We start from the raw sequence: 8,976 nt of genomic DNA, 5'->3' as shown, positions 1-8,976 counted from the left end.
GGAAAGCGAATATTATACATTAAATGACTCCTCTCTTTGTGTGGCATTACTTCCACTGACCTTGCAGGCTCACCTAAGTAGATTTCTTTTTCTCCCTGCTCTTTCCTCCTTCAGTAGTATGTGGAGAATTTTTTCTTAACTACATGGCACACATTTCATCCCTTGCTCTTTTAATTTCTTGAATTTCCTCCTCTAATACACAAGCGAGACATTTAAACACACAGCACACCTCTCTCTTACTCCTCCATTCTAAGGCATGTATTAAGACCTAGAGATGTGTGTGGAAAATTAAAAATTAAGACCCAGAGTTTGGGAAAATTTCAGCAGAAACATGTGGAATTTTTTTCTGATACTATATTTCCTTATCAAAAATCTCCCACATCATTTATGCAGTTCCTGAAATATAAATGTCAAGTAGCTCAGAGACTGGGTGAGTAAAACTGAAAGGACTACATTTCAAAGAAATGTAAACTATTGACATCAGATATAGCTCTATTTAGGTATGTATTCTTTAAAATATTATTTCAGGTGTGATCATTGTTTTGTTATATATAAGGGAAGTATAGTATATGCTATCCTCTTTACATTATTACAAATACTCCTTCAAAATAATGACCACGTGAATGTTTGAGAGTAACATGTTCGAATGTAAAATTTAACTGAATGTGCTAAGTCACAAAATATTATGTAGCACATTGGAAATTTTGGTTCCAGTTTTTCAGGAGAGCCTGCTAAACTTTGAGAGACTTGGTTCATGTGCCACAGTTTGGAATCCACAGCATCACCAATATAAATGGGATCCAGGACAAACTTGTTAGCAGTGTTGTTCGTTTATATATACTAAAGCAACTTGCAGCCTATGTGGATGCAGCTACTGTATCTTCTTTCAAGTATACTATCATGTTCAAGAGCCATCCAATGTAGAGTTTTGAGCTGCTACCATGGATCCAGCTCCAAGTGAGGATTTGAAACTTGTTCTGCAGAGTCCAACACTCAAGTCAGTGCACCACACTGGCTCTGTAAGTGGAAGGATACCACTGCCTGAACACCCAAGGTGACCCGATGTCCTCCTTTTTCAGGACATGTCCTAAATTTCAACCTTGTATCTAGGAGGAATTCCAAAATGTCCTCCATTTTGTGCTTGACCAAAAAGCCCATTGCTTAACACCACTTTTGCTGTTCCCCTTTAGGAAATTTGTCTACTTGGCAGCCTGTCCTCACTGCAAATAGTGAGGAGGAGCAGCAGCATCAGACAAGACTTGCCCCTGGAGCTCAAAACATGTTTGCTTCTCAGACAATGGGCTGCTTGAGGACACAATGCAAATGTTGGAAGGTTTTTCCCTCTAATTTCAGTACAATGGACAAATGAAAGGAATAATTTAAAAGTAGAGCCAGCAAGTGTTTGTTGCTAATAAAGTACAATTTTAAGCATTTTTCTTGCTCAGAGTTTTGTAAGTCTATTGCAAGCCAACTGGGCATTTCAATGAAGTTGATTAGAAAAATACAGCTGAGCGCATAACAAAATACAGTCTGTGTAATATAGCCAGTGTGGTGTAGTGATTTGAGTGTTGGCCTACAACTCTGGAGACCAGGGTTCGCTTCCCAGATCCTCCGTTAAACCCACTGGCTGACCTTGGCCAAATCACATCCTCTCAGCCTCAGGGGAGAGCAAGGGCAAACCTCCTTTGAACCAATCTTCCCAAGAAAACTCCATGATAGATTCACCTGAAGGTTGCCATAAGTTGGAACAACCTGAAGGCACACGGCACACACACACTATAGCTATAATCAAACCATACAAAATGAATTTATATTAGCGTTTTTAGCTTTTATTTTGTAGCGTCCTACATTTTTCTTGAATGTCCTACACTTTGCGGTGCCTTGTCCTCCTTTGCCGTTAGGATATCTGGCCACCCTGTGAACACCTATTATGGCTTGGCATGGTGTGGTGGTTTGAGTGTTGGGCTCTGGGGACCAGGGTTCAAATCCTTGCTCAGCCACAAAAACCCACTGGGTGACCTTGAGCAAGTCACACTCTCTCAGCCTCAGAGGAAGGCATTGGCAAAGACCTCTCTGAACAAATCTTGACACGAAAACCCTGTGATAGGGTCGCCATAAGTCGAAAACACAACATACACACACACATATAACACAAGTTGTGGACTTCACAACTTGGTAATGGAGCTTCCCTTGTCATTATCTGAGAGATGTTTGTGTGTGGGGCACTTTTATTACTAACATTTGTATTAGACATCAGTTTTCGGGGCTTATCATCCCCTTTGTCAGATGCCTCGAGGATCATATTCAAGCTGCATCTGCATTGCAGAAATAGTCCAGTTTGATGCCACTTTAACTGCCATGGCTCAATGCTAAAGAATTCTGGGTAAAGTATCATTTGTTATTCTTACACTTGTCCCTCCATATTCGCTAGGGTTAGGGGCACAAGACCCCTGTCAATGTGGAAAGACTGCAAATAATAAAAACATGTTTTTAATCTGAGAGGACACCTCTCTAGGAATCTCTGGCTCCTCCAGTGCAACTCTGTGGTCAATGTCTCAACAGACACTGATCATAGAATGGCGCTGGAGGAGCTAGAAAGGCCTAGTGGAGTATTCTCTCTAGGAATCTCTAGGTCCTTCAGTGCAACTTTTAAAGTGGGCCATAGAGTTGCACTGGAGGACTTAGATATTCCTAGAGAGGACATATTAATCCAATTAGGGAATAACCATATCCGGAAATATCCGCAAATATGGAGGGATGAGTGTACTGTTATGATTAAGCTTTATTTATATAGCGCTGTGAATTTGTTGTGGCCCCGGAGCTCTCTCTGACAGGGAAGACTCAATGTGTCACAAAACTACACTTCCCAGAGTTCCCTGCCATGGAGCCACGGCAGTTAGAGCAGTGCTAAACTGGGTCATATTATCCCTACAGTGCGAAGGCAGCGCCTTGCTTGTGAACACTATGCGCCTCCCTCAGGAGAAAGAGGGGCAGCGCAATAATAACTGCTCAGGCGAGTGGGCGTGGCCAAGCCAAACAGCCCAAAAGGCTGGCTGGCTGCGTCCTGATTCCATGAGGGCGGAGTCTCAGCGCGCGCGCGCAGGTGGGCCCTGCTGATTGGCTCTTTCTCTGAGGCGGGGCCGGCAAGCGTCGGGAGTTCTCCGGAGGAAGCGGTGGCAGGGCGAGAGAGAGAGGCCTAGCAGGTGAGCTTGGCCCCTTGTTATCGTTAAGAGAGAGGCAGAGGGGGTGTTTGGGCATCTCCGAACTGTATCAGCATCCGCTTTCCGGGGCTTATTATCACCCTCGAGGACCGCAATCAGGCTGCATCCGCGCAGCAGAATAGTCCTGGAGGGACTGAACAAATGAAAACACACGTATTTGCCATAGAAACCATACTCGCTCGCCATGGGGGATCATGGGGGGAATACTCGCCCATTGGGATCATGGGGGAATCTCGCCCATGGGGGATCATGGGGGAATACTGCGCCCATGGGGATCATGGGGGATACTCGCCCATGGGGGAGCATGGGGAATACTCGCCCATGGGGGGATCATGGGGGAATACTCGCCCATGGGGGATCATAGGGAAACTCGCCCTGGAGGATCATGGGGATACTCGCCCAGAGGGGATCATGGGGTACTCGCCCATAGGGGACATAGGGGAATACTCGCCCATGGGGGATCATGGGGGAATACTCGCCCATAGGGGATCATGGGGAATACTCGCCCATGGGGGATCATGGGGGAATATCGCCCATGGGATCATGGGGGAATACTCGCCCATGGGGATCATGGGGATACTCGCCCATGGGGGATCATGGGGGAATACTCGCCCATGGGGGACATGGGAACTCGCCCATGGGATCATGGGGGAATATCGCCCATGGGGGATTCATGGGCGGCATACTCGCCCATGGGGATCATGGGGGAATACTCGCCCTGGGGATCATGAGGGGAATACTCGCCCATGGGGACATGGGGGAATACTCGACCATGGGGGATAGGGGGATACTGACATACAGGGACTCGCCCAGGGGATCATGGGGGAATACTCGCCCATGGGGGATCATGGGGAATACTCGCCCATGGGGATCAGGGGGAATACTCGCCTGGGGGTCATGGGGGATACTCGCCCATGGGGATCATGGGGGAATACTCGCCCATGGGGATCATGGGGGAATACTCGCCCATGGGGGATCAGGGGGAATACTCGCCCATGGGGGATCATGGGGGAATACTCGCCCATGGGGGATCATGGGGGAACATACTCGTCCATGGGGGATCATGGGGGAATACTCGCCCATGGGGGATCATGGGGGAATACTGCCCATGGGGACATGGGGGAATACTCCCATGGGGGATCACGGGAGAATAGAGAAACTATCCTTGCCCATAGAAAATCATTGGAGATACTGCTATAGCCAAGCATTTTCCATGATTCTATGGGCAGGTATAGTTTCTCTATGGGCAAGTGCTGTCATTTGTTTTAGTACACGCCCCCCCCCCCCCCCGCACCAGTAGTTTGTCAAACCCCTCCACACACACCCTCCGAATATGCAGAATTAATGGAGTTTGACACCACTTTAACTGCCATGGCTCCATCCTGTGGAATCCTGGGATTTGTAGTTTTGTGAGATACTTAGCCTTCCCTGTCAGAGAGAGCTCTGGTGCCACAACAAACTCCAATTCCCGGTTCCTTACCATTGAGCCATGGCAGTTAAAAGTGGTGCCAACTGGATTATTTCCACAGTCCATTATGAACACTGATCACAGAAATCCACAAGTGTCTACCCTGCAACCTTTGTTCTTGACTGCCTTCCAGTGGACTTGGACCCGTGGGAGACACCGAGGCTGAATCTGCACTGCAAAATAATGCAGTTTGACACTGCTTTAATAGCCATGCTTCCATGCTGTGGTACTCTGGGGTTTGTAGTCTTCTGAGACATTGAGCATTCTCTGTCAGAGAGCTCAGGTGCCACAACAAGCTGCAAATGCCAGGACTCCATAGAATGGAGCCATGGCAGTTAAGTGGTGTCAAACTACATCGATTCGCAGTGTGGCAGCAGCCCAAGTCCCCCAGTCATCAGCATCCTAACCAATCTTGCAGACATAGCCATGGCTTCTCTGAACAAGGTCCAAAACCACTGCAGAAATAATCCAGTTTGAGCCTGCTTTAATTGCCCTGGCTCAGAGCTCCTCTGTTTTGTGTGCTTTCAAAACACCTGTTGCTTATGAGGACCCCGTTTCACAGTGTTTTCTTTTTATCCGAGGAGTACTCAAAGGTGTTTTCCCCAGTCTCCTTCCTCTGAAATTAGCCTACTGTACCTGGCATTCATAGGTGATCTTCCATCCAAGTACAAACTTGCTCTAGGACCCATTTCCTTCTCCCTTTGGCAGTCTATGGAGATCTGCAGAACTCTCCTCCAGCACCACATCCCAAATCAGTTGATTCCCTTCCTATCAGCCTTCCTCGTTGCTCAGCTTTCTCAGCTACATACAAAAAGGAAATGAGATGGCATGGAATATCCTGACTTTGGTATTCACATTTCAGGATCTTGTTTAGGCCTCTACATAGCTTCCCTTCCAAGTCCTAATCTTTTGATTTTTTTGACTGCAGTCTGGATTCTGATTAATGATTGAGCCAGCTTGGGCATTTTAAATAACTACGTATTTCAATCTCTTCATTGTCTTGCTTTAACGTTACGGCAATCACCTATGGTCATATTTTGTTTCCTTAATTTTTGTTGTAAGCAGCCTTTGCACCTTGTTACTCTGCTTTCTTCAGCAATTGTTCCAAGTCTGCTGTTTTCTGTTAGTAGCTGGATCATCCAGTATCTTTAATTGTTGATGTTCTTTCTTCAATTTTCACATTTCCTTCCTCTGAGTCTAATCCTGCTTGTGTATGATATAGCATACAAGTGAACAGATTGTATGATATTGCAGCATGTGTCTGACTGCTTTGCCCTTGGAAACCATGTTGTTTCTCTTTCTCCATGTTCTGCCCAAGGGTGGCCTCTTGCCCTGAGTACATTTTATGCATCAGAATAATGCAAATGCTTTGCCATCAGATTTATTAAACTACAGGCTGATTTCTTCGAATTTGACCTCTGTTACAGAATATGTTCAATATCCCTGTTCTATTTCTGACCACTTGGACGTCTGGCATTTGTTCCATGCGTTCTGTTTACGAATTAATTCGTTCGCCTATTTCGTACCGAAATAACTTCGACCGATTGATAATGGCCCCGAAGGAAAAAAGGCCGCGGCGTGCCCGCGGCTCAGGAAAATTCGCCGCTGTTCTGCATTTTTCGTTACACCGAAAACGTTCTACCCGCAATAATCCTATGGGATTTCATTCGTATCCGGCGAAATTCGTCTGGTAATTCGTATCCCGAGGTATCCACTTGTAGTGTATTGAATCTTGAGCACCACTTTACATGAAAGATAATGCAGTAGTTCAGTGATTACTGCCATCTCTGATGTCCCTTTCTTTTTATTCCATATATACTGACAGATTTTTGTAAAGAATTGGGTGAATTCTGTCTCTGTTCCTTGAAAAAAAAGCTCTATTATTATCCCATCTGTTCCTGGGCAATTTTCTCCCAGGTGCCTTGAGTGCAACTTTCACTTCACTTTCTAAAATGGTGGATCATCTTCAAATGTTCTTTGTAATGAATTTGTCATCTCTTTTATCTCTTTTAGTGTCTTGTTCCTGTCAGCCAGCCACAGCTACTGCTGATCTTCTGCTCCTTCTTTTACTTCTTCCTCTTTTGCTTCATTCATTCTATCGTTCTCTCTTGCGATGTCTGCAGCATCTCCAGTCTTAAAATTCTCTCTTTGATTTCTCATGATCGTGTGGAAGGAGTTCTCTTGCTCTGTCGTCTTTTTTCTGTCTAGCTTCCTGTATCTCGTGCCATTTGATTATGGAGAGTAGATTCCTCTTTGGCCCTGCACACCAATTTGTTGAACCACTGCATCCTATTTCTGTCCTTTTTTGCTTCGCTTCTGGTCCTGAAGTTAGTTTATTCTCTCATCATTTAGGACTCTGCAGTTCTTGCTTTTGGCTTTGCAGAGAGTGTCCATTTCCATTCTTCCTGCCTTCTGACAATGTCTTGACTCATCGAGAGTTTCTTCTGCTCTCAGTAATTAGGCATTAATAAGAAACCTCAATTTTTAAATTACTGTTAAATTGCTACGTGAGTCTTTCGTGTGTTAATCTGGGCACAATGATTTGTGTTCTCATTTTAACTTTCTCTAATTCTGAGTTGCTATTCACTATTCTGTGCCACATACTGCTAGGCTTTTCCGTCTGAGGCCTTTTCTTCCTTCTTTTTCTTTCTTTTCCTTTCTTCTGTCTTCCTTGCTTGTAATGAACTAGAGCTGCTTCCATTTTACTGCTTCCAATTATAACCTTTACTCGCAGATTGTCCATAAAAATGTGTTGTCAAAAATTGAGCCATCCCAGGTCAAACATCTTCGTTGGTCATTTCAATGATGCGCTCTTTTCAGATTTCATGTGGTGCGAGATGGGTGTTTATTTATTCTCTACCATAGTCAGAAACAGTCTGGGCCTCGATATTGAGTTTTCTGTTTGTTTAAGAGGTCCCCCGTCACTTGGAGGTGCTTTTGCCAGTGCCTTTGTCTGAAATATAGCCTACAGCACCCAGTATTCCTGGAAGTCTCCATGTGAGTAAGTGTTCAGTTTCAAGATTAGTCGGATCTGCTTCCTTCATTCACCAGATTTTAGGCCTTGCAAGTAGAATAGCTGTGGGGGGAAAAGATAACAGAGCACAGGAGCCATACCAAAACAGGGAAATTCAGCAAGTTGTAACTGTCAATAAAGCCACAGCAGCTAAAATTTCCCTTTTTGTACCTTTTTTACAGATGCAGATGTCTATTTTGTTTTCTATGGGCCAGCACAAGTATAAGCAGGAAATCGGAAAGCTCAAACATTTGTCTGCAAGTTAAAGCCCTGATTCTTAGGCTTGCTCGTAAATAGCTAAGCATGAGGATTGCAATTATTGACATACTGAGTACTGTGTGGTTCATAGGTCTGTCTTTTGGCCAGCTTTCGGGGTTTACAACATATACTCATATGCCCAGTTCTTGGTTTAAATACCCTAAGGCATTAGATCCTGACTGATCTTGGAAACGAGCAAGGTCAGCAGCCCTCTTGTACTAGTACTAATAATTAATAATAATAATATATGTTTTATTATATACCGCTATTCCAAAGACAATAGCGGTGAACAGCAAGTAAGCTAATTAGCAAGTAAGCTAATTAGCCCCCAACAGTCGGTACTCATTTTAGCGACCGCGGAAGATGTCAAGCCTGAGTCGAGTCTTGGGCCCTTTTGCTGGTCTTGACTCGCAAACCTTGTGGTTTCGAGTGAATGGCTGCAGTAACAAGCATTTAACCACTGTGCCACCCGGGCTCCTCTTGGATGGGGAGACCACACAACAATACCACATTAATCTATATTTCAGATGAAGGACTTGACCAACCCATCACCTTCCCTTGGAGAAAATCCTATTAAATTAAGTGTGGTAAGCCATAAGTGTTGACAAAGACCATAGGCTTTTCTACACATACATGCCAAGAACTGGTGGTGATTAAGTAGAATTCAATAGCCGGTGCCTGCTCACAACAAAGTACTGTTGTGCTCAGGGAGTGTACTTCCAGGTGAGCAAGAATGAGGACCAATCCCAATGAGCTTTGATTAAGAGATTTGTAGCTCTAACTTGTGTCCTGAATTATGTTTATACTTAGTACCCCTGTAGAAGCTAAAGGCATGATAATATGAAGGGCTTCATTTATTAATATCTTTTTTCTTATGTTTTGAAGCAAAAGAAACACAAAATAATTTGCAACATACTTATTGTACTGTGAAGTTGAATAATGGAGGATAAAAGACAACGAGCCAGAGTTCAGGGTGGTATGGGGCTCGCTCAGTGGAATAAAATAGGGCCTCTAAT

Source organism: Sceloporus undulatus, chromosome 1 (genome assembly GCF_019175285.1).
Source record: "Sceloporus undulatus isolate JIND9_A2432 ecotype Alabama chromosome 1, SceUnd_v1.1, whole genome shotgun sequence".
Taxonomy (NCBI): domain Eukaryota; kingdom Metazoa; phylum Chordata; class Lepidosauria; order Squamata; family Phrynosomatidae; genus Sceloporus; species Sceloporus undulatus.
This window is presented reverse-complemented; position numbering follows the sequence as displayed.